Genomic DNA, 26,570 nt, shown 5'->3' on the forward strand with positions numbered 1-26,570 from the left:
GACCCTGAGACCTGAGAGCGAGGAGGAGGACTCTGCTTCCCAAAGCCAGAGACCCAGAGACCTGAGAGCCAGGAGGACTCTGGTTCCCAAAGCCAGAGACCCAGAGACCTGAGAGCCAGGAGGACTCTGGTTCCCAAAGCCAGAGACCCAGAGACCTGAGAGCCAGGAGGACTCTGCTTCCCAAAGCCAGAGACCCAGAGACCTGAGAGCCAGGAGGACTCTGGTTCCCAAAGCCAGAGACCCAGAGACCTGAGAGCCAGGAGGACTCTGCTTCCCAAAGCCAGAGACCCAGAGACCTGAGAGCCAGGAGGACTCTGGTTCCCAAAGCCAGAGACCCAGAGACCTGAGAGCGAGGAGGAAGCTGGTTCCCAAAGCCAGGTGTTGGTACATTCTGGGCCTGGTTCCTGAAAAAGGCTTCTTTTCTTTCACAGTAGTATTCATACTTCTTCCACGATGAGGCTTTTATTGTTTCAAATGGTGATGACTTGACTAACGGTATAAGGCCAGGTAGTCTTTTTTATGTAAGTAAGTAAGTAAGTAAGTAAGTAAGTAAGTAAGTAAGTAAGTAAGTAAGTAAGTAAGTAAGTAAGTAAGTAAGTAAGTAAGTAAGTAAGTAAGTAAGTAAGTAAGTAAGTAAGTAAGTAAGTAAGTAAGTAAGTAAGTAAGTAAGTAAGTAAGTAAGTAAGTAAAGTAAGTAAGTAAGTAAGTAAGTAAGTAAATAAGTAAGTAAGTAAGTAAGTAAGTAAGTAAGTAAGTAAGTAAGTAAGTAAGTAAGTAAGTAAGTAAGTAAGTAAGTAAGTAAGTAAAGTAAGTAAGTAAGTAAGTAAGTAAGTAAGTAAGTAAGTAAGTAAGTAAGTAAGTAAGTAAGTAAGTAAGTAAGTAAGTAAGTAAGTAAGTAAGTAAGTAAGTAAGTGTAAAGTGTCACAGCCAACTAAGTGACACTGGGTATGACATCCTGATCTTATATATGATTATGGGGAATGTCTGTAGATTCTTCCTGGACAATGGAATAGAAACACGTTATGTGTAAACACATGTTAAAGTGCCACAAGTCAACGAGTGACACTTTGTATAATATTCTTATGTTTATTATATATGATTGGAGCTATGTATATGACCTGTATACTCTTTATACACTTATAAAACTATGTTACAGTTAATGTGCAGTCGGAGTGAAGAGCAGGATTGAGCTGAGAGCAAGTTGGCACAGTTTAAACCTGTCCTGTCTGCATAGAATAAAACCAATGATTGGTACAGGTGTATTGTATATTTATATATATATATATATACAATATATACAATGCAATATACAATAGTATATTGATGTATTACAGGTATGTAGTATGCAGTACAGGTATATTGTGTATTGTAGGAACACAGGCCAGTTATTCCCTCTCAATAATGACTACAGCCCAGAGGAATGTACGGGGGCCTCTTCCTGGAGCTCTCCGGCCGGCAGATGCATTAAACTGGTTAACCCTTTGTGGGGTCTGAGTGAGATGGGGAGTGAAGGGACTTTCCACAGCAGAGAACAAAGGGAGTCTGTTCCAGCGAAAAACGTTACAATTACTTTCGAGTTACGGCCTAGTGGAGTAAAATGGGAGGAGAGCCAGTCCCCACGAGCCGTGCATTGACTGGCTGGTGAAATGACATCACGGTGACAGCGCTGTATTTGGACCAATAAGCAGAAGAGACCCTGGGGCCCTTTATAAGGGCCAACTGGCGAGATCACAGGCAGATTTTTACACTGAGCTGGAGAGAGAGGAAGAGAAGAATGGTGCTTGACACTGGGCACAAGCCGTGCCAGATCAGACTTTTTTGAGAGATGAGAAGAATGGTGCTCGACACTGGGCACAAGCCGTGCATGATGAGATGTTTTGTTCTGTGCTTATTTTAAACTGAATTGGGTGCTTTCCACTTCAGTATCTTTTTGTAACTAGCTTTTTCTAATTAAAATTACCTCTTTATAAATATGATTTGTATCCTTTCTTCTGACCAGACGACCGGGTAAGCATGAAATGTGTTTTGCATTGTAACTTCACCCCATGCATTTTTTGATTAATGATGTAAAATAGAATAAGTGGCTTTATCCCTGCATTAAGGACTAAAGGTGGATTCTGTATAATGGGATTATCAAGTAAAGCCATATAGTGATAATGCGTGTACTTAGGAGACATATGATTATGGATTAATGTAAAATAGAATAAGTGGCTTTATCCCTGCATTAAGGACTAAAGGTGGATTCTGTATAATGGGATTATCAAGTAAAGCCATACAGTGATAAATACGTGTAACGGATTAGGGAAATGGACCTCATCTAATTAAAGAGAGTCCGTCCCAGTGCAAATAAAATAAAAGATTCCGCAACTTCAATCACTCGACCTAAGGTCGATGACTGACGGGGGTCGGAACGGTGCATTCGCTGTCTCTTGTCGGTCAGTGGTAACAACAACATTTTGTAGACTCGGTTGGTTCTGCGTGTCAACCACTTCACAGGACGCTGTTTGAGGTGTAGATAGGCAGACCAATGAGTTATGAAGTTATCGATCTGACCTAAGAGCGAGCGTGGGCATTCAACATGGCGTCCCTGGCGATGTGCATTTATACTAACCAAAATAGGTGCTAAACGGCCGAAGAAGACAGGACTACTGTCAAAAGCCTCTGGAGTAAAATTAAATCACAGATTTGGCTAAAATTAAAGTAGAAAGCTCTACTGGCGACTCGAGTGGAAGGCTCTACTCGGGGATATCACAAATGAATAGAAAGCTCTATCTTGGTGATTAAAGCAACGTTTACTCACAACTAAAGGGTAACATAATGTTTATAGAGCTCTGGGGGGAGTTACAAGTGCAGCATAATTTCGTGCTTTGCCCACAGGAAGCGAACTGGCCCTACCCAAGGCGAGGGCTCCCTAGCCCAAAGACACTGTTTGTAAGGAGGGGAGACTGGATGTGAAGCGAAGTCAAAACGACCGTTCACAGAAAGGCGATGGCTCCCTAGCCCAAAGACACTGTTTGTAAGGAGGAGAGAATGTATGTGAAGCGAAGTCAAAACGACCGTTCACAGAAAAGCGAGGGCTCCCTAGTCCGGAGACACTGTTTGTAAGGAGCGGAGTGTGGATGTGAAGCGAGTCAAAACGACCGTTCACAGAAAAGCGAGGGCTCCCTAGTCCGGAGACACTGTTTGTAAGGAGCGGAGTGTGGATGTGAAGCGAGTCAAAACGACCGTTCACAGAAAAGCGAGGGCTCCCTAGTCCGGAGACACTGTTTGTAAGGAGCGGAGTGTGGATGTGAAGCGAGTCAAAACGACCGTTCACAGAAAAGCGAGGGCTCCCTAGTCCGGAGACACTGTTTGTAAGGAGCGGAGTGTGGATGTGAAGCGAGTCAAAACGACCGTTCACAGAAAAGCGAGGGCTCCCTAGTCCGGAGACACTGTTTGTAAGGAGCGGAGTGTGGATGTGAAGCGAGTCAAAACGACCGTTCACAGAAAAGCGAGGGCTCCCTAGTCCGGAGACACTGTTTGTAAGGAGCGGAGTGTGGATGTGAAGCGAGTCAAAACGACCGTTCACAGAAAAGCGAGGGCTCCCTAGTCCGGAGACACTGTTTGTAAGGAGCAGAGTGTGGATGTGAAGCGCAGTCAAAAATAATTCACAGAACTGCAAGCTAACTAGCACTACATCGGCTAACAAGCCAGTGCTAACACCCATGAGCTGGCCGTAGCCAGACGGAAGCTAACTAGCTCACCATCGGCTAACAAACCCAGGAGCTAACAGCAGGCGAAGTAGCCGGAGCTAGCGACCAATGCTAGCTCAGGAGGAGCTGGCACGCCAAAAGCTAGCTCAGGAGGAGCTAGCACAAGAGAAGCTAGCTCAGGAGAAGCTGGCACGGGTGCCGGCTGTACAGCAAGCAGTAATTGGCACAGAAAATAAACCTTACTGCTGTGACCAGTGTGGAAAGAGCTTCAAGATGAAGCGTCACCTTAAATTACACCACTTGGTGCACACACAAGAGAAACCTTACTGCTGTGACCAGTGTGGAAAGAGCTTCAAGACGAAGCGTTACCTTAAACTACACCACTTGGTACACACAGGAGAGAAACCTTACTGCTGTGCACAGTGTGGGAAGACCTTCAAGATGAAGGGAGAGCTTAAACGACACCACTTGGTACACACAGGAGAGAAACCTTACTGTTGTGCCCAGTGTGACATGAGCTTCAAGACGAAGACGGATCTTAAACGTCACCACATGGTACACACAGGAGAGAGACCTTACTGTTGTGACCAGTGTGACATGAGCTTCAAGACGAAGACACATCTTAAAAGTCACCACGTGGTACACACAGGAGAGAGACCTTACTGCTGTAACCAGTGTGACATTAGCTTCAAGAGAAAGGCATATCTTGAACGACACCACGTGGTACACACAGAAGAGAAACCTTACTGCTGTGCCCAGTGTGGAAAGACCTTCAAAACGAAGGGGGAGCTTAAAAGTCACCACGTGGTACACACAGAAGAGAAACCTTACTGCTGTGACCAGTGTGGGAAGACCTTCAAGATGAAGGCAGAACTTAAACAACACCACACGGTACACACAGAGGGGAAACCTTACTGCTGTGACCAGTGTGGAAGGAGCTTCAAGACGAAGGATCACCTTAGACGTCACCACGTGGTACACACAGAAAATAAACCTTACGGTTGCGTCCAGTGTGAGAAGGCCTTCAAGACGAAGGGAGAGCTTAAAATTCACCACACGGTACACACAGAAGAGAAACCTTACTGCTGTGACCAGTGTGGAAAGAGCTTCAAGGCGAAGCGTAACCTTACACTACACCACATGGTACACACACGAAAGAAACCTTACTGCTGTGACCAGTGTGGGAAGACCTTTAAGACTAAGGCAGAGCTTAAGCCCCATAGACGGCGGAGGCAGCCATGCAAGGTGCCAACCTGCTTAACGGGGGCAGTAAGGGGCTATGTGTCTCGCACAAGAACACTGCAACACACCATCAAAGACGAGTGTGGAAATGGAAAAAACCAAGAAGACGATGTAGTCATTCTTCCTCTTTATGAGGCGCCAGGCTCCACCTCAAAACGAGTATCTCCATCCACTGACATAGAGGCGTTCAACTCTCTAGACGAGTACCTAAAGGCCAAAAACATCAATTATGAGCACTGTTCCATTTTCTATGGCCCAGAAGAGGAGGATGGCGACATTCAGATGAAGGATCAGAACCCGAGGTCACAGATGACGCCTTCAGGTGAAACTGAGTCTGAGCCTGAACAGGATGGGGAGCTAAATACCTCTGAAACTGAACACAGTTCTGATTACTCAACATATTGAGTAATAGCTCAAGAGAAGCTAGCACAAGGAGACGCTAGCTCACCAACGGGGCTTCAATGGCCCAAATGATGGAAAGAGAAGTAAGGACCCCAGGTCAAGATCCAGGGGATAAGATGGTGGAGAAACTAACCCCCGAGCAGCAAGCAGAGATAAGGGCAACGAAGGGAGAAATTACCTTCTGGGGCCCTGACACATGACACTCAAGCCAGTGCAACCTGCACTTGACGGGAGGAACATGGGGGAGAAACTAACCCCAGAGCAGCAAGCAGAGATGAGGGCAACAAAGGGAGAAATTACCTTCTGGGGCCCTGACACGTGACACTCAAGCAAGTGCAAACTGCACTTGACATACCGCTCATCTGTCAAGAGGAAGAATATGTAGTGTTATTGTCATTTAGGAAGGAACATGACATAGAATACTACATGCATTTTGTATATATTTTAAGTATAATATGTAAAGATGTCCGTCCTTGCTCTAAACCCAGAGTAAAGTAAAGTGAATTTGTAATCTATTTCATTCAGAAGGGATTTCCTGACAGCAACCATTTGGTAGGTTAGCACCCTACCAACCATATCAGCTGCATGAGATGTACACTCACCAGCGCCTATGGGTAACAAATTGAGACTCTGCAAACTCTCATCAAGCTTAGCACCTTGACGCGGGGGGACAGAGCGAGCATCAGGGTCTCTGTATCCGATGGGCCTATCAGATTTGTGGAGACTTGGAAGCCTCAGCATACAGGACGCTGTGGTGCTTAGGCGGCCAAGTCACTGGTTTATAGGTCTGTCAAAACGGATTGGAGGTTCCGGGGCTTAGAACATGAGTTCAAGTGAGTTGGGCTGTATACTAATTAAATAGGTATCAACAGCCGAAAGAATATTAACTGAAATAACTGCTGTCAGGTGTCTCTGGAGTAGAATTAGTTACAGATTTGAGTCAACCTTACTCAAGATTGGTCTTATCGGCAGAACCTCTCCAACCAAGACTCTTCCTAATGTTCGAGATCTGGAACACTGGTGACGTAGATGGTCTGCAGAGCGCAGCAGACAGCCAAAAGTATATTGGTAAAAAATCTATCAGGAACAAGAGAGGGTTGATAAGTAACGACTTGAAGTAGCGGTTACTCATGACTAAAAAGTTACGTAATGTTTTCTTACAGTCAAAAACGTAGAAGGTTCTACTTAAAGAAAGAATCACAATTAAAGTATATTTTTGTGATTACGGTAAAAAGGTTTACTCATGACTAAAGTAACTGAATGCTTACTTAAAGTCAGAACTTAAGTAGAAAAAACTCTACTTTGTGAATAGCAGGCTGAAATAGCCATTGCGAATAGCAGGCTGAAATAGCCATTGCGAATAGCAGGCTGAAATAGCCATTGCGAATAGCAGGCTGAAATAGCCATTGCGAGCAGGCTGAAATAGCCATTGCGAATAGGAGCGAATAGCAGGCTGAAATAGCCATTGCGAATAGCAGGCTGAAATAGCCATTGCGAATAGCAGGCTGAAATAGCCATTGCGAGCAGGCTGAAATAGCCATTGCGAATAGGAGCGAATAGCAGGCTGAAATAGCCATTGCGAATAGGAGCGAATAGCAGGCTACCTAGCCATTGCTAACAGGACGAGGCTACTCACATGATCAGACAGGTATATGATAACCTTGGACATGCCGGAAGTAGGAGGATGTTGGTATACCTGAGAACTAACAACATTCTCATAAATAAAGCCAAACAAAGAGCGATAACAGTCCGACAGGCCTGTGAACAATGTGCGCTGGTAAAGGTGCGCTGGTAAAGGGACAAAACCTGAACCAGTGCCGCATTCTTAGACAGGGGGGGGGGGTCCCCCGGAGTCAGCGAACGACGCAGCGGATGGCAAGAAGGAATATACTGACTCAGGTCAGAAATCGGAACTGGAGGAAGACCGGGATAGGTCAAGCTCCAGAGCATCCTCATCTAGACCTCCCAGACCTCCCAGACCTCCCAGACCTCCCAGACCTCCTAGACCTCCCTGACCGGACAGAGAGACATCGGCCTGGACCCAGGTTACAGGGCGACGAGAGCCCCGGATGGACCTGAAAGAGAGAAAAGAAATGAGTCCTCTGTGGACTGTATCTGTGATGTCCTGCGAGGCCTACGGACAGGGTCACACGACCAGGCCAACCACACTTCAATAGAGGACTGCTGCTACAATTCTCGGGAACCCGTGGGGGTCGCCCGAGAAGTGACAAATCAACCTACCTCAAACTATGGGAAAGATCCAAGAGGTCAGAGGGGGTGACCCCAAGATGACCAAGATGACCAAGATGACCAAGATGACCAAGATGACGAAGACGACAACAACCTGGGTGCATCGGCCGGGAACAACAGATGCAAGTCTTCCCGCCGGCTACCAGGGTAACAAGGTACCAAGATGGCAGAGGGGGTGTGGAGAGTCACAGCCACGTGACCCCACAATCGCCATCTCGTCCCCCAGTACAGACGCTATTAAGACAATGGAAAATGACCGACCAGGATGACAGAGGGGGTGTAAAGTGTCACAGCCAACTAAGTGACACTGGGTATGACATCCTGATCTTATATATGATTATGGGGAATGTCTGTAGATTCTTCCTGGACAATGGAATAGAAACACGTTATGTGTAAACACATGTTAAAGTGCCACAAGTCAACGAGTGACACTTTGTATAATATTCTTATGTTTATTATATATGATTGGAGCTATGTATATGACCTGTATACTCTTTATACACTTATAAAACTATGTTACAGTTAATGTGCAGTCGGAGTGAAGAGCAGGATTGAGCTGAGAGCAAGTTGGCACAGTTTAAACCTGTCCTGTCTGCATAGAATAAAACCAATGATTGGTACAGGTGTATTGTATATTTATATATATATATATACAATATATACAATGCAATATACAATAGTATATTGATGTATTACAGGTATGTAGTATGCAGTACAGGTATATTGTGTATTGTAGGAACACAGGCCAGTTATTCCCTCTCAATAATGACTACAGCCCAGAGGAATGTACGGGGGCCTCTTCCTGGAGCTCTCCGGCCGGCAGACGCATTAAACTGGTTAACCCTTTGTGGGGTCTGAGTGAGATGGGGAGTGAAGGGACTTTCCACAGCAGAGAACAAAGGGAGTCTGTTCCAGCGAAAAACGTTACAATTACTTTCGAGTTACGGCCTAGTGGAGTAAAATGGGAGGAGAGCCAGTCCCCACGAGCCATGCATTGACTGGCTGGTGAAATGACATCACGGTGACAGCGCTGTATTTGGACCAATAAGCAGAAGAGACCCTGGGGCCCTTTATAAGGGCCAACTGGCGAGATCACAGGCAGATTTTTACACTGAGCTGGAGAGAGAGGAAGAGAAGAATGGTGCTTGACACTGGGCACAAGCCGTGCCAGATCAGACTTTTTTGAGAAATGAGAAAAATGGTGCTCGACACTGGGCACAAGCCGTGCATGATGAGATGTTTTGTTCTGTGCTTATTTTAAACTGAATTGGGTGCTTTCCACTTCAGTATCTTTTTGTAACTAGCTTTTTCTAATTAAAATTACCTCTTTATAAATATGATTTGTATCCTTTCTTCTGACCAGACGACCGGGTAAGCATGAAATGTGTTTTGCATTGTAACTTCACCCCATGCATTTTTTGATTAATGATGTAAAATAGAATAAGTGGCTTTATCCCTGCATTAAGGACTAAAGGTGGATTCTGTATAATGGGATTATCAAGTAAAGCCATATAGTGATAATGCGTGTACTTAGGAGACATATGATTATGGATTAATGTAAAATAGAATAAGTGGCTTTATCCCTGCATTAAGGACTAAAGGTGGATTCTGTATAATGGGATTATCAAGTAAAGCCATACAGTGATAAATACGTGTAACGGATTAGGGAAATGGACCTCATCTAATTAAAGAGAGTCCGTCCCAGTGCAAATAAAATAAAAGATTCCGCAACTTCAATCACTCGACCTAAGGTCGATGACTGACGGGGGTCGGAACGGTGCATTCGCTGTCTCTTGTCGGTCAGTGGTAACAACAACATTTTGTAGACTCGGTTGGTTCTGCGTGTCAACCACTTCACAGGACGCTGTTTGAGGTGTAGATAGGCAGACCAATGAGTTATGAAGTTATCGATCTGACCTAAGAGCGAGCGTGGGCATTCAACAGTAAGTAAGTAAGTAAGTGAGTAAGTGAGTAAGTGAGTGAGTGAGTGAGTGAGTGAGTGAGTGAGTGAGTGAGTGAGTGAGTGAGTGAGTGAGTGGAAGAAAGTCCAGCATGTTTCCTTTCAAAAAGAGACCAGACTCATGCTTGTGCCATAAGTGGTTTAAGTAATAAATCACAAGTTACTTTTGGTATGCAAATCAGTCATTTTATGCAAAATGTGGATTCAGCATAAGGGGTTGTAACTTGTATTGTGCATTGTTATTGCTTTTTTACAGTGCATTTCTACAAATGCAAATGCATCTTAAAGAGCACTTACATACAGTACATGGTGTGTATAACTCTAGTCTGCTATAAGCTGCAGATGTTTTTCTCAGTGAGTAGAGACACTTGGTGAGCAGCTTATCAGCAACAGTAAGCGATGAGCGATGCATGCTCTCCAAGGCAGGGGGCGCCAGTGAGTCGTCTGATGGAGTATACGAGTTGCTAGGCAACGAGGCCCCTGGCCAGATACACACGCAACGGAAGCAAGAGGCATAAAGGTTTTCCTAAACGTATTTTCTCATTGCTATATTGGGAAGAAATGGTTGCATTTCTGTTCTGTCCTGTTTTGCACTTATTTATTATTATGTTATTCTGATTTGTGAAAAATCATGCACTGTAATGTCGAATCACGTTCCCTTTGTATATACAATATGGTGAATAAAGTAATCTGAATTTGAATCTGAATTGGACAGCCAAATTCCTATTAGACTGATTACATCACTTCATGACCCTATTCAAACAGACTAAATCTGACTGTAGAATATCGGCCCATATATCGATAATCTTATACTAATATCGGCATCTGTCCCAAAAATCCAGTATCTGTCAGGCTCTAGTTCCTGGTCACTGATCTAGAGTCAGCTTCAGTCTGTTTGTTTGAATAAGGTCATGAGGACAAGTGTTCCTGGTCACTTATCGAGAGTCAGCGTCAGTCTGTTTGTTTGAATAAGGTCATGAGGACAAGTGTGCCTGCTCACAATTATTAAAATATGTCTTGTTTGCCGACGACACACGTTTGTATTGCTCTGGAAACTATTTGGAACAGCTCCTGCATGTAGTGGAGAAGGAACTGAGATCACTAAAAAAGTGGTTTGACGTAAATAAGTTGTCACTGAATCTAAGCAAAACAAACTATATATTTGTCGGCAATCGAAAAACTAATAATCAGGTTAAATTAATGATTGATGATGTTGAAATTGAACGTGTGTATGAAAATAGATTTTATTTACTACTATGCTTTGTAAAAGAAGACCGAAATAAATTCATTCATTCATTCATTCATTCATTCATTCATTCATTCATTCATTCATTCATTCATTCATTCATTCATTCATTCATTCATTCATTCATTCATTCATTCATTCATCACATCTCCTTAGCAAATGATCTCAATACCTTCTATGCGAGGTTTGAGGCTGGGAATAACAACACCAGCCTACAAGCCACGGCAATGGGGGGGGGGGGGGGGGGCTGCTGATGGAGACTCAGTGTTCAGGGTATCATAGCATGAGGTGAGGTGGACCTTTAAAAAAGTGAATATCAGGAAGGCAGCATCCCCGGCCGCGTCCTAAAAGTCTGTGCGGACCAACTGGCCCCAGTATTCACTGACATATTTAACCTGTCCTTAGAACAGGCTGTCATCCCCACCTGCCTGAAGAAGTCCACTATCATCCCTGTACCTAAAAAATCCAAGCCTGCTTGCCTCAATGACTACCGCCCTGTAGCTCTGACCTCCATAGCCATGAAGTGCTTTGAGAAGCTAGTAAAGGGCTACATCTGCTTTTCCCTCCCCATCAACCTGGACCCCCTGCAATTTGCATACCGCCCCAACAGGTCCACGGAGGACGCCATAGCCCATGTGCTGCACACAGCAGCATCACACCTGGACAAGAGGCAGGGGAACTATGTGAGAATGCTATTCATCGACTACAGCTCAGCATTCAATATCATAGTCCCCTCCAAACTCATAGCCAAGCTCAGGGACCTGGGCTTGAACTATGACCTCTGCCAGTGGGTCTTGGACTTCCTGACGGGCAGACCCCAGGTGGTGAGAGCAGGCAACTGCACCTCCTCATCCATCACCCTCAACATAGGGGCCCCCCAGGGCTGTGTTCTGAGTCCCCTCCTCTACTCCCCGTACACTCATGACTGTGTGGCTCAGCGGAATAACAACACAATCATCAAATTTGCTGACGACACAGTAGTGGTGGGCCTGATCTCTGCCAACGACGAGAGGGCCTACCTGGAAGAGGTCAAGGTCCTGGCGGGATGGTGCCAGGAGAACAGCCTCTCCCTGAACGTCAGCAAAACAAAGAAAATGATTGTGGACTTTAGGAGGTCAGGGGTCAGGGACTAGAGCCCCTTCAACATCGACGGGGCACCGGTTGAGAGAGTGAACAGTTTTAAGTACCTCGGAGTCCACATATCCAAGGACTTGACATGGACCACACACATTGAGAGTGTTGTGAAGAAGGCACGACAACGCCTCTACTTCCTCAGGCGCCTAAGGAAGTTCCAAGTCAGTCAGAAGATCCTTAAGAACTTCTACTCATGTACAATAGAGAGCATCCTGACTGGCAATATCACCTCCTGGTTTGGGAATAGCACTGCACAAGACCGAAGCAGACTACAAAGAGTGACACATTCAGCCGAGCGCACAATTGGAGGGGGGGTTCCCACCCTCCAGAACATTTACAACAAGCGGTGCAGGGGTAAGGCTAAGAGAATCATCAAGGACTCCAGCCACCCAAACAACTGCCTCTTTGAACTGCTGCGGTCAGGCAAGCGATACCGGAGTCCCATGGCGAGCACAGAAAGAAGCTTCTATCCCCAGGCCATCAGGCTGCTCAACGAACAATAACACTATGCAACAACCATCAAATGCACACAGCACACACATCCACATGCACACACTCACTTTAAACAAACAACACACTGCAACACCCACTCTCCACACTTTAGAACACCTGAACACACTTTATATTTATTGGTAAAGGATTTGCACTACAACTCGTACACCTACTGTAAATTGTACCTAAATTGTACCTCATCCCATTTCTGCTTTGCACTATATAGTATTGTATATTAGTACATTGCATAGTATATTGTATATTGTATGGTAACTCAGTTACTTCTATTCTGCATCGGACATTGTACATATGTCTATACTGAACACTGTGACCTCATTTTTTACTTCTAATTTACATGCTATACTATTTTATTTCATACTTATTTGGTCTAGCACAGTATCTGGAGCGTAATAGTAAGAAGCATTTTGTATAAAAGTATTCTGTACTTCTGTATGACAACTATTAAAGAAATTTGAAACTAGATCAGTGACCAGGAACACTTGTCTTCATGACCTTATTCACACTAACAGACTGAAGCTGACTCCAGATCAGTGAGCAGGAACACTTGTCCTCATGACCTTATTCACACTAACAGACTGAAGCTGACTCCAGATCAGTGAGCAGGAACACTTGTCCTCATGACCTTATTCACACTAACAGACTGAAGCTGACTCCTGATCAGTGAGCAGGAACACTTGTCCTCATGACCTTATTCACACTAACAGACTGATGCTGACTCCAGATCAGTACACGTTTGAGAGGCTTTGCAAATTCAGTCTCAATTCATGCTCAAGAAATCATTGAGGGCCACCGAGGTACGAAGTGAAATTCACACAATGAATGAATGAATGAATGAATGAATGAATGAATGAATGAATGAATGAATTTATTCACACACACACACACAATACATTTACATGCGAGTATCCTCATGTGATATCAATGTCGCAAATTGTGTGCATGTGCCAGGTCTCCCAAGAAGCTATTTAAAGCTTTTGGAGGGAGCCTGAACACAGATACAAACAGAATATAAACAACAAAACAATAACAAAAAACAAAACAATACAACTTGGGTAGGTTTACACACCTACCTACTAACTGACATATAACAGAGATACATAATACAGACAATTTTATTCCTAAGTTATAATTTTAATTAGAGATATGATTTTAGCAGTTCCTCTTTCAGTGATTTTTTAAAGGTTTTAAAGGTATTAGTCATTTTTAGATTTTCGTCAAGCTTGTTCCAGATCTGTGGACCCCTGCATGCTACAGTATGCTTAGGCTAGCACAATTGAGCCTTCTCCTCTTGCCAGATATAAGATGCTTATTTCTTGTGTTGTGGATGTGCAGTGGTTGGCAGACTGGGACAAGCTCAGACAGTCTGTGATTCATGTTGTTGACAACTTGATACATAATTGATGCGTTTTGATGAATGTTAAATTCAGCGAGCCTCAGGAGACCAAAGCGATGGAACAGAGGCTTTGAGGGCGCTCTATACCCGGACCATGACAGCACTCGTAGTATCCTCTTTTGTAGGCTTTCTAGTTTTTTGAGATGGCTGGGGTATGTGTTGCACCATATGACGTTACAGTAATTGATGAGGGGTTCAAACAGGGTTTTGTATAAAGTGAGAAGGGCAGGCAAGGGAAGAAAATTAGGTATTTTGCAGAATAAGCCAACATATTTGGACAGTTTTGTTTGTAGATATTTTATGTGGCATTTGAAGTTGAGTGACTCATCGATGATGACCCCCAGGAATTTTGTGGACACCACTCTTGACAGCTCCTTTCCATTTATTTTTATGCACATGTGATGTGTGCGCATCCAATTTGAGTGGAAGACAATGAAATTTGTTTTGCTGAGATTTAGTGATAATTTGTTGCATTTGAACCAGGTGTCCACTTTTTGTAGTTCTGTATTGAGTAGATCTTGTAGCTCGAGTGGATTTTTATGTGACAAAAACAAATTAGTGTCATCAGCGAATATTACTTTGTGCAGTAGTACAGATGAGTTGACAAAGTCATTTATATAGAGAATAAATAGTAAAGGCCCTAGAATTGACCCCTGGGGGACCCCATATTTGATGTCCATTTTTATTGATTTGTGATTTTTTATATCGACGTACTGTTGCCTACCATGTAAATAGCTACTGAACCAGTTGAGAGCCAGACCCCTTATGCCATAATGGTGTAGTTTCCCAAGTAGAATGGTGAAGTCAATGGTGTCAAAAGCCTTTGATAGATCCAGGAAAACACCCACCCCACAATCACCCTGGTCAATGGCATCATGTATTTTTTCTATGAGGTCTAATATTGCCATGTTTGTAGTTCTCTTTTTCCTGAAGCCGTATTGTGAATTGGTGAGTATATCTAGCTTGGTGGTGTATTCGCTTAATCTATTGTACACAACTCTCTCATAGACTTTGGATATAGCTGGTAACACGGATATTGGACGGTAATTATTAATACTATTTTTGTCACCTGATTTATATATGGGTATTATTCTCCCAATTTTGATGTTTTTTGGCACTACACCATGTAGTAAGGACAGATTAATACAGTGAGCGAGTGGTCTGACTATAATATTGGCTATGGCTATTAGGATTTTGCTGCATATTCCATCAGCACCGGCTGTGCGAGTGTCCTTCATCTTCATGATAATGTTGAATAGTTCATCATGGTCAGTTGGTTTCATGAAAAAAGAGTTAATATAGTTACCTGATAAATACTGTTTAAAAGACACACCCCCGGGATGGCTAATTTTATTCGCCAGGTCTTCACCAATGGATGCAAAGTAGGTATTGAATTTATCAGAGAGATCCTGCTGAGACATGTTTACAGGGTCAGGGAGCACTGATGCTTTTTTGTCCCTGTTTAGTACTTTATTTACTCTCCATGGTTAAATAAAACCAATGTTAAAGATAACAAGAGAAAATGTAGGATAGCCGAGCGAAAATGGAGGAAATTCAAACTCACAGCTCACTTTAATTTATACAAAGACGCCATGGGCGCATACAATAAGGCAATACAACTTGCGAGAAAGGAATATTTTTCCAAAATGATCTCAGAAAATATGAGTAACTCCAGGGTACTTTTTTCCACCATCGACCGGCTGATTAACATACCACCCCCCCATATACCGCAGCAATCAGCCACAAAATGTGAAGAGTTTGCAGTTTTCTTTAATGAAAAAATATCATTGATTAGAGCAAGCATTACCTCTGATATAGATCTGGCTGTGAGTGAAAACCCACCTGAGATAACTATGGGGGAATTCACATTACCTGACCTCTGTAAGATTGTCTCTGAGTGTAATTCCGCCACCTCCTGCCTCGATTCTATACCAACAGCATTTCTCAAGCGGGTGTTCAATAGTGTCTCAAATCATGTCCTTGAAATCATAAATATGTCGCTTCAAACAGGCACTTTTCCAGATGCATTTAAAACGGCTGTAGTAAAACCACTACTAAAGAAAACAAACTTAGATGTAAACGAACTAAAAAGCTATAGGCCAATATCGAACCTTCCATTTATCAGCAAGATATTAGAAAAGATAGTCTCAGTACAAATAAACTCCTTTCTCAAAGATAATAACATCATGGAGGAATTACAATCAGGTTTCAGAACAAATCACAGCACTGAAACTGCCCTTACTAAAATAGTTAGCGACCTCAGGCTAAACTCCGATGCTGGCAAAGTCTCAATTCTTGTCCTATTGGACCTTAGTGCAGCGTTCGATACGATTGACCATAATATCTTGATCAGTCGTCTTGAAAGACTGGTTGGCTTTTCCGATCATGTACTAAATTGGCTCATAACATACATTAAGGGGAGAAGGTTCTATGTTAAGCTTGGAGACAATGTATCCGAGGAACATGACAGCAGCTTTGGAGTTGCACAAGGAAGCTGCCTTGGTCCATTACTCTTCTCACTATATATGCTGCCCCTCGGGGACATCATTCGAGACCACAATGTATGCTTCCATAGTTATGCTGATGATACACAACTATATATCTCCGCAGAACCAAATAACACTACAGCCATACAGTCCATTACAAATTGTCTGTTAGCAATAAACAAGTGGATGAACAATAACTTTCTAAAATTAAACGAAAGCAAGACCGAAATCCTATTGATCGGCCCAAAAGCGAAAAGGGAAGTGCTGTGTGAAAACCTGGGGAGTCTGTCATCCTATGTAAAGACTGAGGTTACAAGCCTAGGTGTCATCTTGGACTCAGACCTGACCTTTAAGTCTCATATAAATAAGGCCATGAAAACGTCATTCTTCCACCTAAGAAACATAGCGAAAGTAAGACCTTTCGTAAATAAAAAGGATGCAGAGACACTTATTCATGCTTTTGTATCAAGTCGGCTTGACTATTGTAATGCACTGTTCACTGGTCTTCCCAAAGCAACCATTGGGAAGCTTCAGCTTATCCAAAACTCTGCAGCTCGATTACTAACTCATACAAGGAGAAGAGAACATATCACTCCAGTCCTAGCCACTCTGCACTGGCTTCCAATAACTCATAGAACCCCTCAAGAACGCTACGGTCATCCACTACAGGTTTACTAGACACACCCAGAAACCAAAAGAGGATAGGAAGTATGGCATTTGCCAACTATGCCCCAAAACTATGGAACACACTACCAACACACATCAGAAACGCCAGCTCCATACACATTTTTAAAGGAAAATTAAAAACGTACCTATACAGTCTAGCTTACAAATAGTTATGGCTTGGAAAAACCTGATGGATCCATGAGGCTAGGATAAGCCTTGTGGACCCAACTTTTTAGATGAAGGAACGGGTACATACGCACACAATACACGACCACTGATGGATCCGTAGGGCTTGGATAAGTCTTATGGACCCAACTCTTTAGATGAGGGAACGGGTACATACGCACACAATACGCGGCCACTGATGGATCCATGGGGCTTGGATAAGTCCTGTGGACCCAACTCTGGCCACTGACCACATGAGGGAACGGGTACATACGCACACAATACACGGCCACTGATGGATCCATGGGGCTTGGATAAGTCCTGTGGACCCAACTCTGACCACTAATAAAAACGTAACTACACTAGCGTTATAATAGCTAACATTACTACCTACCGTACAAGTGCATTGGTTTAGTGCATTTCCTACTTCCGGTTGCTACTGAGCGGACATGTTTGTGCGGACCTGTTCTCCCAAACTGGTAAGCAAATGACTGTTTTCATGTTTTCATTTTTACGTTATTTTCATTTTTACGTTATTATTATTATTATTATTATTATTATTATTATTATTATTATTATTATTATTATTATTATTATTATTATTATTATTATTATTATTATTATTATTATTATTATTATTATTATTATTATTATTATTATTATTATTATTATTATTATTATTATTTTTTTTTTTTTTTTTTTTTTTTTTTTTTTTTTTAAACATTGATCTTAACTGATCACTGTGACTTTATTGCTTTTATCGTTATATATGCCTATGTTTGTGTACAGCACTTTGAGCTACATGACATGTATGAAAGGTGCTTTATAAATACTTACTTACTTACTTACTTACTTACTTACTTACTTACTTACTTACTTACTTACTTACTTACAACTGACCATGTCCTTTTTGAATCACCCTGAGATGCTATTACCTGATCAGTATAATGATCACATTTGCTTTTCCTTATTAGATGAGTGAGTTTATTTCTATATAGATTGTATTTGTTTCTATTATTTATACTAGGCTTCTTAAGATAATGTTTGTAGAGTTTATTTTTGTGTTTAATAGATGTTAAGATGCCCTTTGTAAGCCAGGGGTTCAGGTCATTTTTACTGCTCATGACAGTCTTCTCGGGAATGGTGTTATGGATGGAGTCTGTTATTTCCAATATCAGACTATCATATGCTGTATCAGGATCACAGGCATCATATACATTTTTCCACCCTTTGGTCTCCAGGCTTCCATATAGTTGCTGCAGGGTTCTGTCATTTATTACTTTAATTGTTGTCTTACAAGGAGGGGGTGCAAGTTCACTGGCAAGATTTAGAGACAACATGACAGGGAAGTGATCAGTTATGTCAGTTAGGATCACTCCCGACTCCAGCTGGGTGTTTTGGATGTTGGTGATGATGTTATCAATGGTAGACTTGGATGAGTGTGTTATTCTAGTGAATATGTTTATAGTTGTGAAGAAGGAGGAGTGCAGTGTATTAATGAAATAATTTTTTATAGAATCATCCTTGGAGATGTCTATGTTAAAATCTCCCATTAGAATACAGTTGTTGTTTTTTATGTTTAATGAATGAAGGGTTTCCTCTAACTTGTTCCTAAAGACATCCAAGTTTGTGTCTGGGGGGCGATATATTACTCCAACGGTGACGTTTTTTCCATTTTTTCCATTTATATCAATGAAGAGAGAATCAGAGCCGTCATCAAAGTCAACCATGTCACAAACATTTGCTTGTAGACTGGTATTCACGTAAAGACACACTCCTCCACCTATTTTCCCAATTCTGTTTTTATGGAAGAAATTATAGCCATCAAGATTGAGAATATCGGTGAACGACCTGTCATTTAGCCAAGTTTCACTGCAACCAATTATATCAAATTTACAGCCAGAAATAGAAAGTAATGATACAAGGTCAGTATGGTGTTTACAGAGGCTTCTAATATTGAGGTGCAATAGTGAAAGGGTGTTTTCGGTATTGAAACAATCGAGATGCTCAGGGTCATATTGCTTGCAGGTGATATTTCCACCATCAAGACAGCAGCGATGGACATTATCTCCATCATCATCATCACTCAAGCCAAAGAAGCCCATAATAAAGGGAAATTCTTTTCACATATCATTGAGTGAAAATGACCTATGGTATTTAGAAATGTAACAGTATAAGAACCAGGCGTTCTATAAATGTAACACAAGAATATTCTTCCCTGCCGCACACTCATGCTCTCCCTCCTGCATCTAGTCGCCCCTTTCGCGGTGCCCAAGTGATAGTATGATGTTCCTCTTTTCCATAAAAAAGTCAAGATTCCACGCAAGAGTCATTTTGGTTATTTCAGAGAAAAGAAGGATGTTGAGAAAAACAAGTCTGCAGTACGCAAGAAACATTTTTGGCATTCCAGAGGATAGAAGGACGTTGAGAAAGTTAAGTCTGCAGCACGCAAGAAACATTTTAGTCATTTCAGAGAAAATAAGGACGTTGATCCTACCATTTTCACGGTTGTATGGTGTCATTGGAACTTGTCAAGCTCTTCCACATTTCTGATGACCAAAACGTTTGCGTTGTCTGGCGTGCCGTTTAATTTGATGAAGATCTTGCAGTTTGAGGTCCACGTTGATTGGATCTTCTTTTGGTAGCGGAGTAGACGGGCCTTTCTTGCGATGTCACCATTCTTTTTTGTGAGGTGTTCATTTAGATACACGCTCGTTCCATGTAGTTTGGGTCCTTGTTTTAGCAGGGCTATTTTAGCTTTTCGGTTGATGAAACGGATTATTACTGCAGGTGTATTCGTTTTGAGGCTGCGAGGTAATGGGTGGCAAGCCTCCACACCATTGGTATCCAGAGTGATTCCTTTAGTTAGGAGGAATTCCGCCACCTGTTCCTCGGCAGAAACGTACTCCTGAGTGCTGTAATCCCTTCCTTCCCCACCTTTCACCGCCTGTGAGTACGACCGGGGTTTAATGTCCAGGCCGGAGATAATGATGTCATTCATTCTCGAGTATTGCTCGAGGTCGGCAACTCGGTTTTCCAGCTGGTCGATTACTTTATCCTTTTCAGCGTTTTGCGTTTTGAGGGGCCTTCACTTCCTCAACCAAACCCAGGATTTCTTTCTGCTGTTGTTTATGTTGGCAATGTCTTTTGCGAGGAATTCAAGAGTGTTTTTGAGTTCCTCGATGTCGTCCCCCATGTTTTTTTTAAGAGGCATTTTTCCAAATTCAAGTTGCCCCTGTCACTGTCACTCGTCCTCTGACAGCTGTCAGACTTTCCCGATCCGGATGTGTATAAAAATACACAAGATAGAAAGATCGAAAAATGAAATAATCAACTAACAAGAACCCACTGAACCTGAGCGGGTCGTGACCATGGATTTAAACCGTCAGAGGGTTACTTACTAGAGTATTGATTTTTAGGATGCGTTGAAGAGAGTCCCGTGTGTCCGGAGTATAAAAACTAAATGACCTCCATTACAGATATTATGTCATTCACAGCAGTTTATTGATTAGGGCCTAACCGTTCCCTAACCGTTCGAACTCTGAAGGCACCGCTGGATGTCATCCCCGCCCAGTGGCGTCATTTCAGTAAAAGGCAAGGTATGGCGAGGAGGGGGGGGTGTGGGTTTCCGTTTAAAGGCCCTGTACTGTATATGAGTCCTTTGACCATTATAGATTATTAGGGCATAGATGGAAAATAACCTATTTGGAACTTTCTTACCTCATCACACCGTAAAGCAAAATATTGATAGCCGAAGAGCAAAACCTCTGCATAAATAAGTGGGGAAAAACCTCCTCCTGTCTGCCCCTTGCGAGGCACTAATGCCAGGTCGGTATTGTCAACACATAATCTATTAATATGGTCCAAAAACAGTGTATTGTATTGGGCATCTATTAAGTGCCCACGCTAGGTCTTAGGTCAGATCGATAACTTCATAACTCATTGGTCTGCTCATCTTGACATCAAACAGCGTCCTGCGAAGTGGTTGACATGCAGAACCAAATGAGTCTACAAACTGTCGATGTTACTCACTGACCGACAAGATATAGCGAATGCACTGTTCCGACCCCACCCAGTCATCGACCTTAGGTCGAGTGATTGGGGTTGCGGAATCTTTTTATTTTATTTGCACTGGGAAGGACTCTTTTTATTCAGATGAGGTCCATTTCCCTTATCCGTTACACGTATTATCACTGTATGGCTTTACTTAATAATCCCATTATACAGAACCCACTTTTAATCTATATACATATATATATTTCTCTCTTTAGGTCTCCGTCTGGATAAAGCCACACTTCTAAAGTTTTTACATCATAAATCAGGAACATTACGGGACCGTGTGGTTGCCGACTGGTTAAAGGCACACTTCTAAAGTTTTTACATCATAAATCAGGAACATTACGAAGCAATGGGTAAAGTTACAATGCAAAAACATTTCAATGCTTACCCGTCATCTTTCAGTTAGAAGAATGGATGCAAAAAGGTGTGTTCAAAAAGAAGGGTGTTTTATTTTTTAAAAGTACAAGATTACATTAAAGGCACAGTTTCATGTTTATAAGTACAAAGGTTTCTGCTCACAATATATCAGAACTCAGTCATCTCCATAAAATCTCTCAAAATCTGGCTCTCGAAGGAGGAACAGTCATTTTTATATTGATCCTGTATCATATTTCGATTGGTCTAAAAACAGTGATGTCACAGGGATGTCATTTCACTAGCCAACCAACGTACAATACGTAGTAAGGATGGACTCCCCTCCTTCTTTTACTTGCGTTACCCTCAGTTACCTAGTTTTTTAAGTATGAGAAAGTCCCTCCACTTTTCATCTTTATTCAGAACAAACAAAGGGTTAACCTGGCCACCGGGCGAGGCCATCTATGAGAATTCTCATCAAGACTCCTCAGAGTTTATAGCAGAGAATCTTCAGAGATGCCCTCCTCCAGTAAACACAGTTTACACAATATATAGTATTATTCTCTACTGACAGTTCATTTTAAGCATGACATTATGAAACATATAATTAATGCAGCAGAAATGTATACACCTCTTACACCAACATTTCTGACTGTAGCAAAACATTTAACATTTAATTGTTATATAGTTTTAAGATTCTCTCTATAGTTTTAAGACTCTGTATAAATTTATAACACAGGTGGCGCTTGTTGATTTGTGGCACACATAACGTGTGTCTCCTCTAAACTTTCACAGCCTCCGCCTTTATCTCCCTGGGGCCCCTCGCTTCTGCCACGTTATCAGCAAAAAGCAGCCGGACCAGTAAGTAACAGGTAGTAAAAGATGCAGGCAGGCTAGGCCTTCTGTGCTCTGTGCTCTCATGGCATGCTCTCATGGCAGAGGCAGAGGCCTCCCCCCCCTCTTTCAGTTACCTCCCTGCACAAACAGAACAGGCAATTCATTCTTAAGCAGAAGAGGTTAGATTCACACAATCACTGTCTTCCAACCAGAGTTTAGTTTTAAAGTGTATAAAGAATATACAGGTCATATACATAGCTCTAATCATATATAATAAACATATGTTTAAACCTTTTACATCCCACAATTGACAGACAGAACAGGATGTCATTATAACCAGTGTCATTATTTGGCTGTGACACTTTACACCCTCTCTGTCATCCTGGTCGGTCATTTTCCATTGCCAATTCATTCTTCTCTACGCAGAAGCATATAATTGAATAATGAAGCATATAATTACATGTGAAAAATAGGTTTATACGGCTATATTGTTACATAAACAAAAAGGTAGAACAGAAATCACTGTTCACCCCCCCATATTCACTGTCCTTTTTTAGAGAACAGGGCTTTGCTTTTTTTGATTATATTTTTACCAACATTTTTTTTATTGATAAGGTGTGGTTGTATACTTGGCTGTCTTCCTAGTCGTCTTTGGCCTCTCATACTCCGCCCAGCCTCTGGTTGGTGGTGGTGAAGAACATGGGACCTCCGGTCGTGACGTCCCGGGTCGAGAGGTCATCAATCTTGGGTCTTGCAGGCTGTGACCCTTTTCACCTCCCCTGACCTCTTGACCGACCACACTCCTGTGCTCGATGGACGGCTGGACTGGATAAATCTTCAGATCCCTCCGCACCTGACGGATTCCGGACCCAGCCTCGATGCGAGTCGCGCTCATTTTAGGGTAAAAAATCAAATCAACCCTGAAATATTCACAGCTCCTTCCCCACGTCTCCACGGTGGCCCATGTCTTGCCGACATGGGGGTCACCTACTCGGGTAACCCTGTAAATCTTCACCCAGGCCGGGATAATTCCGGTCCAGTTGTCTCCTTCCAGAACATGGGACCTACTCGCTCTCAACTCTGACCCTGTGCTCAAGAGGAAGAAATCGTCGAACGGAATTCTGGTGAAGGGGTCAGAGTAGGGTCTCCTCCCTGGTCTTATGCCCACTATCTCAGACCAACTGGCGGGCAACTTAAGCTCTTCATTCGTCATAATTCTTCCGTCTTCTGCATATAGCTGAGATCGCTGGCCGTCGTCTATTCCGTCCCATTTTCCTCTCTGGAGCGATATCCTCTTCACCCAGGTTGCTCCTAGGGTCTGAGACAGTGTAAATTCCGGTGATGTAATCGTAGTCGCTGGCGGGCCCTGGTCAGGCATTATTGGTGAAACCAGGCTTGGTGATGATGACTCGAGTGTCGCTCTCCTAGGAACGTGGGGGTCACGATCCAAAATACCCAGTACGCTATCTAAATGACCTTCATGTAGCATGAGTTCGTCCTGCAGGATGACATATTCTGTAGCAGCCATTCTCCTTCAGTTGCTGCTTGCCTGCTCTATGTGTCTCTGACTGGTGTGCAAGAGAGAGAGAGCACTGATCCTTTATAATCATTCTAGAAGAGGCGCCGTCATAGTTGAAGGCCACAGTCGTTTTTTTACATAATTTACGGCCCTCCCCGTCCGGGGGAAGAGACCCATATGACGTAGTAGATTTATTGCAATAATGACCCCTATTATCAAAATGCAGGGGAGAGCCCAACGCATAACTCTCTTTCCATCATTTGGGCCATGGAAGCCCCTTTGGGGAGCTAGTGTCTCCTTGTGCTAGCTTCTCTTGAGCTATTACTCAATATGTTGAGTAATCAGAACTGTGTTCGGTTTCAGAGGTATTTAGCTCCCCATCATGTTCAGGTTCAGACTCAGTTTCACCTGAAGGTGTCATTTGTGGCCTCGGGTTCTGATCCTCGATCTGAATGTCGCCATCCTCCTCTTCTGGCCCATAGAAAATGGAACAGTGCTCATAATTGATGTTTTTGGCCTTTAGGTACTCGTCCAGAGAGCTGAACGCCTCTATGTCAGTGGAGGGAGATGCTCGTTTTGAGGTGGAGCCTTGCGCCTCATAAAGAGGAAAAATGACTACATCGTCTTCTTGGTTCTGTCCATTTCCAATATCCTGTGGCAGAACAGGGTCTCCATTTGTGGGTTCAAATGTCAGGTCCGACATGACCACACACATAACCATCCAGTCGTCATCACTCTCCTTATTTTGTGGTGATTCCTCCACCGTCAGTTCCCTGTGGTGTAGATCTATGGATTGTTCACGTTGAGAATCTTCATGATTCAACCCTTGCTCTTTAATTGACGCTTCCGTCTTGACCGCATTCTCACCCTGCATAAACAGTGTCTCAGGAGGCAGAGCGGTCGTCTGGCAATCAGAGGGTTTCTGGTTCGATTCCAGCTTGTCCCAGGTAGGGTGTCAAAATGTCCCTGAGCAAGACACATAACCTTTAACTGCTCCAGTTTTGCAGGTTGGCACCCTGCATCGCTGTCTCCACTGTCTGTGGTGTTTAAGCTCTGCCTTCGTCTTGAAGGTCTTCCCACACTGGCCACAGCAGTAAGGTTTCTCTCCTGTGTGTACCACGTGGTGTCATTTAAGGTGAGCCTTCATCTTGAAGCTCTTTCCACACTGGTCACAGCAGTAAGGTTTCTCTCCTGTGTGTACCACGTGGTGTAGTGTAAGGTTACGCTTCGTCTTGAAGCTCTTCCCACACTGGTCACAGCAGTAAGGTTTCTCTTCTGTGTGTACCGTGTGGTGTTGTTTAAGTTCTGCCTTCGTCTTGAAGGTCTTCCCACACTGGTCACAGCAGTAAGGTTTCTCTTCTGTGTGTATTACGTGGTGTCGCTCAAGATCTGCCTTTCTCTTGAAGCTAATGTCACACTGGTCACAGCAGTAAGGTCTCTCTCCTGTGTGTACCACATGGTGACTTTTAAGATTCCCCTCCGTTTTGAAGGTCTTTTCACATTGGTCACAGCAGTAAGGTCTCTCTCCTGTGTGTATTATGTGGTGTCGTTTAAGGTGAGCCTTCGTCTTGAAGCTCCTTCCACACTGGTCACAGCAGTAAGGTTTCTCTCCTGTGCCAATTACTGCCTGCTGTACAGCCGGCAGCTCTGGGTATTGTGATTTGCTTGGTTCTGTGAATTCCTCACTTTCCGCAAGCGTCTCAGGGGACTCTGGGTGTGTTCCCCGTTCTCCTGGGTAGTCTAACCCCCTGCTGGGTGTAGAAGCTCCCAATCGATCATCCGAGGGTAATTCATCGTCCTCTGTGATGTGGGGATGATTGTGAGACATCCTGTTCACTTCCATTAGCTCTGGCTTGGTAGCCAGCTGTTAGCTCATGTCTGGCTAGGGCCAGTTCACTTCCTGTTAGTACTGGCTTGTTAGCCTGTTGTGAGCTAGTTAGCTCTTGGCTAGTTAGCCATCAATTCACTCTTGGCTTGTTAGCCTGTTGAGAGCTAGTTAGCTCTTGGCTAGTTAGCCATCAATTCACTCTTGGCTTGTTAGCCTGTATTCCAGTGAACGCGCCGTTTTAGCTAGCGTCACGTAGCCTCGGGCTAGGTAGCCATCCAGTTAGCATTTAGCTCGTTTGTGGCTAGTTAGCCTGCATTCCAGTGAACGCGCCGTTTTAGCTAGCGTCATGTAGCCTCGGGCTAGGTAGCCATCCAGTTAGCATTCAGTTAGCTTGTGGCTAGTTAGCCTGCATTCCAGTGAGCGCCGTTTTAGCTAGCTCACGTAGCCCCAGGCTAGGTAGCCATCCAGTTAGCATTTAGCTCGTTTGTGGCTAGTTAGCCTGCATTCCAGTGAGCGCGCCGTTTTAGCTAGCGTCACGTAGCCTCGGGCTAGGTAGCCATCCAGTTAGCATTCAGTTAGCTTGTGGCTAGTTAGCCTGCATTCCAGTGAGCGCCGTTTTAGCTAGCTCACGTAGCCCCAGGCTAGGTAGCCATCCAGTTAGCATTCAGTTAGCTTGTGGCTAGTTAGCCTGCATTCCAGTGAGCGCCGTTTTAGCTAGCTCACGTAGCTCCAGGCTAGGTAGCCACCCAGTTAGCATTCAGCTAGCTTGTGGCTAGTTAGCCTGCATTCCTGTGGACGAAGCACGAAATTATGTTGCACTTGTA

General features: G+C 43.4%; 1 protein-coding gene across 1 annotated transcript in view; it reads right to left on the bottom strand.

Annotated features, from left to right (window-relative positions):
• LOC311232911 (protein CEPU-1-like) overlaps positions 1-26,570 on the bottom strand; it is a gene marked incomplete at its 5' end in the record, with an annotated part of 148,723 nt that overhangs the window by 32,581 nt on the left and 89,572 nt on the right. The gene's annotated exons all lie outside the window — the stretch shown is intronic.

The sequence above is a fragment of the Notolepis coatsorum genome (genome assembly GCF_963971535.1).
Source record: "Notolepis coatsorum genome assembly, chromosome: 8".
Taxonomy (NCBI): domain Eukaryota; kingdom Metazoa; phylum Chordata; class Actinopteri; order Aulopiformes; family Paralepididae; genus Notolepis; species Notolepis coatsorum.